At 43.3% G+C, this 9,302-nt stretch overlaps 1 protein-coding gene across 2 annotated transcripts in view; it reads right to left on the minus strand.

The window, feature by feature from the left end:
• The window catches only part of LOC110535706 (rho-related BTB domain-containing protein 2), a 97,732-nt gene extending 90,773 nt beyond the window's left edge, over positions 1–6,959 (minus strand). The window contains exons 1-2 of one of the 2 annotated variants that reach the window (XM_021620893.2): positions 6,447–6,959; positions 5,630–5,748 (exon numbers count right to left, since the gene is read on the minus strand). The gene's annotated coding sequence lies outside the window, so the exon portion shown is untranslated. The remainder of the gene's footprint in view (positions 1–5,629; positions 5,749–6,446) is intronic. The other variant, XM_021620892.2, reaches the window with a different exon arrangement.
• Between the last annotated feature and the right edge of the window lie 2,343 nt (positions 6,960–9,302).

Here is a 9,302-nt window from a genome sequence, read left to right on the forward strand (position 1 = left end):
GCAGCCCTGGCTGTCCTGTCTGCTGCCTCATGTGTCTCCAGGTATGAGTCCTCAGTCTCACTCACAAAATGCAGGTATTCACTGGTTTTGCTTGCAGTGCGTTTTCTCTTCCCCTGGGAAAATATTTAGGCAGAAGTAATGCCATGTAAAAGGTCAGGAATGATAAAGTACACACTCCAAAGCAAACCTGAAAGCAGCAAGTGTGAGTTCAGTTTTGTTCTCCAGCCGTAACTGTCTCATCAAATGTATTAAATATTCTCTCTATAAAGGCCACTGTGGGATCCAAGTAGATCAACCAGATACACCAATGATGCAAATAAAGGTAAGGTATTGGGCCATAATTTGATTCATTGAATCAGTGTTAACAGTTTTATATATAAATTCCTAGATCCACACTCCTTGAATAATGTTTAGGATCATAATCCTGTCATGACAAAAGCCCTCTGTGGATGAGATTGCCCACCCCTGTTGAAGACTGCTAAGTTGTGCGATTAGGGCTAAACAATTGACAGTGAACTGTTTACCAACCAAGAATGGACCCTTGGTGCCTGGGAGTGCAGGGATCAGGAGTTGCAGGAGCATTGATTGTGTCGATGGACGCCGGGTGTCTGGGGGTGCAGAGCTCTGAGGTCGTGGGTTCACTATTCGAGCACGCAGCTTCCTCTGAGTCGGTAGGTTCAGGAATGTCCTCTATGTATGTTTGTATAATGTAAAGTCAGATACTCCGGCTAACGTCAAACATGTACTAAGTCCACAGCGTTGGCCTTCCATGGATATTTACATGACAAGTTGTCATCCCTAGTTCACGTCTCGCACAGTGCTCACTCTCACAAGCTACAGCTAGCTACGCTGAAGACATTGGTAGCTAGCTAGATAGTAATTTGGCTAAAAAACAGTGTATTGTCGTGCTGATCATCGCTGCTCGGCGTCATCATGGCTTCAAATATCACTGTCTGATCCACTGTTGCTGTTGTGGTCTTTTTATATTTTTATATTCTTGTTTGAGTTTCTGAATTTTTTCCCTGCACTGTTTTACTGACCGATGGAATCCCATCTCGGCTAATGTATCCAGTATATTTTTGAAGATCTTTTCATTCCTGGTGGGAGAATCCAGTTACCACTGGATTCTCCAACTGACCAATTTGCTGCTTCCATTATTTGTTTTTGGCTTGAGAGTTATTCACTAGTGTCGCTGTACCAAGTTCTATCTTTGGCTGTACCGTTCGTGGTCAGATTGACCGTCTCTTATAAAAATGCCGCCAGTGACTTGTACATGAGTGTTAACATACGCGAGCGACACTGCGATATAATTGCACAAGACCAATCATTGAGTACGGCCATTTGTAAACCCACCCACCAGCCTACTTGGTTCGAGGTCAGTACCAGATATCAAACAAGGCTGAATATCCTGCTTGGTTCCAGGAATCAAGCGGGCCATGGGCAAATGGAAATGAAATAGGAACTGTGATATTCACGGCCCAGCACAGTGCAGTGGAAAAGCATCACTAGTTACCTAACAGTGTGAGGGCAGGTGAAAGCACAGTAGGACAGAGTGTGAAGGGAACAAGAGTGAATGGCCCTCAATGTATAGTAAGGGCATTTGAGGACACTGCCCACCACTGCCCAATTGCAATAATATCTAGCACACTAGAACCTACAGGCATCAATATCCAACACATAAAGCAGATATTTTTCACCACTTCTTAGTGTTCACACTGTGAGAGCCTTACAAATGCAGAGGGATAATGTCATTAGGAATTGTGTAAGTGTATATGGTGTACATTTGAATTGCCAAAAGAGGAAGGTGAATGTCTTGAACACTCAATATGTCTTGGACACTGTCTTGGACACTCAAGTCCAAGGCAAGGTTAGGCCGCATGTAAGTATCATCAGGAATGGCTTTACCTGGTCTGGCTGATGTAACAATGCTACAAGCCAGTGTCGGAAGCCAAAATACCCATAGAAGAAACAAGACACACTTAGCTGTGCTGAACCTTTGGCCCAGAAGCGCTGAGCTCTTACCTCATAGTGTGTCAGTTGAGAGTTGAGCAACAGGCAGGCTTATCTGTTACGTCACCCTGGACCTGGGACCCAGACTGGACATCCACTCAGGCCCTGTCCCTAGCCCAACCTAGGGCTCTCAGAGCGGGGGAGAGGTCAGAGAGAGAGAGGCCCCCCTCTGGGAACACCAGCTGGGCTTATCTCTACTGCTGCCCCTCTCTTGTCCTGTGTGTGTGTGTGTGTGTGTGTGTGTGTGTGTGTGTGTGTGTGTGTGTGTGTGTGTGTGTGTGTGTGTGTGTGTGTCAGAGATTCTGACCACTATCGTGAGTTTTTGTGTATGCACTATACACAGACGGCTTGAATTTGTTTCTGTGTGCTTGTGAGCATACAGTTGAAGTCGGAAGTTTACATACACCTTAGCTAAATACATTTAAACTCAGTTTTTCACAATTCCTGACATTTAATCCTAGTAAAAATTCCCTGTCTTAGGTCAGTTAGTATCACCACTTTATTTTAAGAATGTGAAATGTCAGAATAATAGTAGAGAGAACGATTTATTTCAGCTTTTATTTCTTTCATCACATTCCCAGTGGGTCAGAAGTTTACATACACTCAATTAGTATTTGGTAGCATTGCCTCAAAATGGTTTAACTTGGGTCTAATGTTTCTCGTAGCCTTCCACAATCTTCCCACAATACGTTGGGTGAATTTTGGCCCATTCCTCCTGACAGAGCTGGTGTAACTGAGTTAGGTTTGTAGGCCTCCTTGCTCGCACACACTTTTTCAGTTCTGCCCACAAATGTTCTATGCGATTGAGGTCAGGGCTTTGTGATGACCACTCCAATACTTTGACTTTGTTGTCCTTAGGCGATTTTGAAACCACCCCTTTGGAAGTATGCTTGGGGTCATTGTCCATTTGGAAGACCCATTTGCGACCAAGTTTTAACTTCCTGACTGATGTCTTGAGATGTTGCTTCAATATATCCACATAATTTTCCTTCTTCATGATGCCATTTATTTAGTGACGTGCACCAGGTGGATATAGATACTTTTGTACCCGTTTCCTCCAGCATCGTCACAAGGTCCTTTGCTGTTGTTCTGGGATTGATTTGCACTTTTCGCACCAAAGTACGTTCATCTCTAGGAGACAGAACGTGTCTCCTTCCTGAGCGGTATGACGGCTGCGTGGTTGCATGGTGTTTATAGTTGCATTCTATTATTTGTACAGATGAACGTGATACCTTTGGAAATTGCTCCCAAGGATGAACTAGACTTTTCTGAGGTCTTGACTGATTTCTTTTGATTCTTCTTTTGAGGCCCTACGTTTTAAGAGGCTAATCCAAACTTCCACTGAAGTCTTCCTACGAATTTTCACTTAGTCATGCATTAATATCAATGGGAGACTGAGTGAAGATTCTACTTAAGTGAAGTTAGGATTCACCCCGAAGAGCAGAGGACGCTGGAAAGAACTAGAAAGCTAGAGGCTTACTACTGTAAGAGACATGGCAAGTAGATTACTCTAGTAGTCTCTGTCTGTCTGTCTGTCTGTCTGTCTGTCTGTATGTCTGTCTGTCTGTCTGTCTGTCTGTCTGTCTGTCTGTCTGTCTGTCTGTCTGTCTGTCTGTGTCTGTCTGTCTGTCTGTCTGTCTGTCTGTCTGTCTGTTATGCAGGGCATTGGATTCTCTATGTTTTTGCATAAGGTGTTGTAACTGACCTAGTGCCTGACTCCCAACTCACACAATATATTGTACTGGCAAAACAAAGGCTTTCCCAATATCTAGCCCTCTTGTCTCAGTGTCCGGTTGTGTGTTACTCTCTGTTCTCTGTTATTCCCCTGGCCATGTTACCCCAGAAACCCAAACATGTCCTTTCTCTCTTCCTTAGGATCTGTGCTCTTTCTTTCCTCTCTGGGCAAACACTATCCCGGCTCCAACTCTCCTCTCTGCCACCATACAAACACACACACACACACACACACACACACACACACACACACACACACACACACACACACACATACACACATACACACGCAGGCCGCGCACACATTCTTTGCACACGGACACCCTGTTTAAAAAACAAAACCGGGTGGCAGCCAAACAAAGAGAGAAAGAATAGAACAGAAACTGTATGACTGCCATCCCTTTCTCTCTCACAATCACCTGCTTCTCTTCCACCGCCTTCTCTCATTCTCTCCCTCTCCCTGAGACAACATTACTGCAGCAGAGTGACAAACATCATGTGGTTTAGAGAGAAGAACTTTGATCTGGCGTATCTTTGTGAGTCTCTCTGTGAGTGTTTGATTGCCAAGGTGACAAGGGGTATGAATGTGTGAGTGTCCACATGTGTGCACTATGCAGTCTTTGTGTGTGTCTTCCTTTGTCTTGCATGTAACTTTCCAAGACTGAATCAGACTGTTATGAAACATCCCTTGGTTTTGGCAGCTCTCTGTCCCTTGATAGAGAGTAGAATGCACACACACACACAGCCCTCCCTACGTCCTCCTGCCCCATGCATTGGCCGGGGTATGCAGAGTTGAAGAGAGTGGGGGGTTGGGGTCGGAGGGTGTGTGTGTGCATGCTATTGCTCAACACACAGACAAACAGCGTCTTATATGGTTCCCGTCTGCACGGAGCTGGCCCGCTAACCCTCCATTCAGCAGCCTGGAATGTTTGGTGATCAACTCCACTGGAAAGCCCCGTTTATCAATACACACTCCCAGCCCCCTCAGGAGACTAACATATTCCACAGAGCAGGAAAGGCCTCACCCAAGGAAGAGAGGTTCAAATTCCACAGCTGATACAAAAACAGAGCAGAGGAACTGATGTCAACACTATCTGAACATCCCACCATTCACATCTCATGAAGTGGAAAATCAGACAGGGAGACAGGGAGAGAGAGACAGGGAGAGAGACAGGGTGAGAGAGAGAGAGACAGGGTGTGAGAGAGAGAGAGAGAGAGAGAGAGGGTGAGAGAGAGAGAGATTTTGGTCACACACGCTCCTAAATATTTGACCAAGTGGTCAAAAATTTCAATTTCAAAAAAACTTTTTTTGATCCTTCTGAAACTTTAGGACTATGTCAAGCAACAAGTTGTTGACAAAAAAAAAACATCTGAAAAAAATAAATATGGAGCCATCCCAGATTTGCCAAGCCCCCCAGATCTGTTCAAAACACGAAAAACGTACACAAATGCATATGTTGAAATATCACATTTTACAATTATATTTGGGGGAATTTAAACCATTAAGGCCTACTTTCTGTCTCTTTGACAGAAAGTTTTTTATTTTTTTTTACCATCATTTACAATTGGGGGGGGGGGGGGGGGGGATGTTAAAGGACCCACATATCATAGATATTGTCATACAGTGGTGAATAATTATAAAGTAGGCCTCGCTAATTGGTACACAAAACAACATTTAAAAAAAGTTGCGTTTAATTATTCATGTAATAGCCTAAGGTAGGTTGCAAGTAACAGCAAAACATAGGTGTATTCAACATGCTTATACAGTTATGCAATCCAATGCAAGCGTGGTCAGTTACTTCTGTTACGTTTTTGCTGCATTGTTTATTCTTGTGATAAGACCTAGGCTAAATTCTGTAATTACGGCACTCAACCAGGTGCTTACCTTCAATGGTCATTCGCCTCTGGAATCTTTACTGTTCTGCGTGGTCCACTTCACAGTCCTCGCTTTCCCTGTATTTAAGTTATTTTGGACAGCGCTCGTCTATTTCTCTTTCCATTTAGCTGCAAGGCACAACACACAATAACTATTCAGTAAGCTACAATCCTGTATGATACGACATTTGTGAACACTTCATTTCTACTGGCAAGTTTTCCTTCTTGGTGAGACTTGACCCCTGTCTTTAGATGCCTTTTGGAGTGGTTTTGCTGAGACCACTTCGCTCTGATACACTCCAGACGCCAGAAGGAATCCAATTACATGGAGCCTATTGCATATTGCAAAAAAAGTGCAGACAAACTTGTATTTTCCGGATATAGTCTTAAAATTATGAAAGTGTCATCCAATAACAGTCGCTATCAGGGCTGTCAACTCTGGCGGTCTTTCGTCTGCCTCTCTGTCTGGGTGTTCACTGGTGCTGATGCGAGTTTTTCCACTTTCCTTTTGTTTCTTTCAAACCTAAACATGGGCTTTGTAGAAGCTTGCGCCCGACTTTCCTTGTCTAATTCATTATCTTGCCTCCACCAAGACAACGCTGTAGACCACATATAATTTTGCGGATATTTCTTATTCGCCTGTTATCTATTCTAACCAGTGACTGGTCTATTACTACTATCCAAATCGAACTACTGCCTACGCGCAAATGTGTTTGCAATTAAGCCGATGACGAAAACACACGTGGTATCCACAACATAAATAAAGGCTATACCAGTATTTATTTGTCAATGATGTAGGCAAATTTTGAGACAAAAAAATAAATTACATCTCAAGTCCTTGTTTCACCTCCAATCACACCCCATTCAACGCGATAGTGCATGCGTTGCAAGACTGCGGTGTATCCTCACCAAATTGGCCCGAAGTTCCTGGAGTCTCTGTGGTCTCGCCGTCCTGTCTCTCGCTCTCTGTTGCCACATGCTGTAGATGAACCCAGTTTCGCTCCAGCCCATCCAGCGACAAAAACGCCAGTGCCTATCAACGAGAGCCGTGACGGTGACGACAGCCCGGCGCCAGTTCGCGAACGATTGGTTCTTTTTGAACGACTCTTTCTACTGACTCGAGAGTCATGATTCGTTTTGCTGAGTGACTCGTTCGTTTTAGCGGTTTGTTCAATCTGCTGGCCGCAATGAATTATACAGCAGGGTTAATACTCGCCCATCCGTTGACTCTAGAGACGTGCTCCAACCGACAGCTGGCTGTCTGGTCCGGAGTTATGGGTCTGGCTCGCCCTACCGTACCGTGTTGCCCGTCGAAATTAAATATTTAAATATTTATCAGTTATTTGACCGAGACGCGCGCGGACAGAAAGACGCATACATCTCAGTTAAAGCGTCCGAGCGAGCGAAACAGCGCCTCTCTGTCTCGGTATATGTAGACTATGTATCTGATGCTGTCTGGACAAAAAGAGCAGCCTCTGGCATGCCATACTATTTCTGTCCAGGCAGCATCACATAGATGGGCTACATATAGTAAGACAGAGGTGCACTGTTTCGCTCGCTAGTTTCAGCAGAGAGGAAGAGGCGAAGCGAGCAGGCTCACTCTAGCCAAAATCTGTCCAGAATAAACCCAATGCGCTTCTATGGGCATAATATGCAGACCTAAACTTGTCGCCTGCATTCCCTCCTTTGGTACAACAACTCCCATTTTTAGGGATGGTAGTAATACAGTTGTATTTGTGGTTGGTTGTTGGAGAGAGAGGTGAATTAAACCTGATCTAAATGCTCAAGCTATAGCCTACCAACTATGTCTATTGCCGGACTTGATGACATCTTTATAGTGACTATGCTTAATCAAATTCACGCCATCTCTGTCATATTCTTTACCTCAGGATAAATATATTTGGCCTAGTATGCATCCTGAGTATTATTTATCTCTCTTCCTTGCTCAACCCATGTGTATGTGTGTGCTTGTGTTTGTGTGTGTGCAGTGAAGACATGCCCACGTTTTATCATGATTATTTCTAATTGGTGTCATTGGAAGGAACCCCCAGTAAGGGGTTCCTTCCAATGTGAACAGAGCAAAGAAATGCTGGGCAGATTGTTAGAAACTCAAGTGTGTGCAGTATCGTCAGTGGAGGAGGAAAAAGAGTGTATAGTGAAGCACAACGTTTGGTTTGATTTTAGATGCCGGTGATGTGCAGTCCTCACAGGATTTGTGTTAATAAATTCAGTTGATCAAGCTACAGTATGTAGTCTATTAATTCCTTTTTGATTAATAAATAAACCTACAGGTTTTGTTGTTTCTCTGTAACACTAGCCACCTAGCAATTTTATAGAGTTGGCATACACAGCAAATTTGAGATCAGAATTTTAACACCAACAGGGTTACGTTAAACACTTCCTTAGTGTGTATATGTGACCCACTGAAATAGTCTTAATTTAAGGAAAGAAATTCCACAAATGTACTTTTAAGAAGGCACACCTGTTAATTGAAATGCATTCCAGGTGACTACCACATGAAGCTGGTTGAGAGAATGCCAAGAGTGTGCAAAGCTGTCATCAAGGCAATGGATGGCTACTTTGATGAATCTTACATTTAAAATATATTTTGATTTGTTTAAACATTCTTTGGTTACTACATGATTCCATATGTGTTATTTCATAGTTTTGATGTCTTCACTATTATTCAACAATGTAGAGAAAAACCCTTGAATGAGTAGGTGTGTCCAAACTTTTGCATGGTACTGTATATTTTTTTACATAGAATTAGGCATAATGATTATGGCTATAGATTGCTGGAAAAATATGTTTCAGGTGTTTGGAAAATGCAAAATTCTCCAACCAGGACTTAGTGCCCCCTCTAAGTACTAAGTACTAATGCCCCCTCTAAAACAATGGGCATGTGACGCCCATGTGTGTGTGTGTGTGTGTGTGTTGTGCACGTGTGTGTGTTTGATCTCTGTGTAATCTATGTGCAAGCATGTGTATTTCAAACTAATGCAAAGCCCGATGTTGCTTTCGTTACACATACAGTGGCTTGCGAAAGTATTCACGCCCCTTTGAATTTTTCCTATTTTGTTGCCTTACAACCTTAAAATTGATTTTTTTGGGGGGGTTTGTATCATTTGATTTACACAACATGCCTACCACTTTGAAGATGAAACATATTTTTTCTTGTGAAACAAACAAGAAATAAGATGTTCATAACTATTCACCCCCCCCAAAGTCAATACTTAATATAATAATTGTAGAGGCACCTTTTGCAGCAATACAGCTGCAAGTCTCTTGGGGTATGTCTCTACAAGCTTGGCACATCTTGCCACTGGGATTTTTGCCCATTCATCAAGGCAAAACTGCTCCAGCTCCTTCAAGTTGGATGGGTTCCGCTGGTGTACAGCAATCTTTTAGTCATACCACAGATTGTCAATTGGATTGAGGTCTGGGCTTTGACTAGGCCATTCCAAGACATTTAAATGTTTACCCTTAAACCACTCGAGTGCTGCTTTAACAGTATGCTTAGGGTCATTGTCCTATTGAAGGTGAACCTCCGTCCCGGTCTTAAATCTCTGGAAGACAAACAACATGATGATGCCACCACCATGCTTCACTGTGGGGACGATGTTCTCGGGGTGATGTGAGGTGTTGGGTTTGTGCCAGATATAGCGTTTTCCTTGATAGCCAAA

This window comes from Oncorhynchus mykiss, chromosome 11 (genome assembly GCF_013265735.2).
Source record: "Oncorhynchus mykiss isolate Arlee chromosome 11, USDA_OmykA_1.1, whole genome shotgun sequence".
In the NCBI taxonomy this organism is placed as follows: domain Eukaryota; kingdom Metazoa; phylum Chordata; class Actinopteri; order Salmoniformes; family Salmonidae; genus Oncorhynchus; species Oncorhynchus mykiss.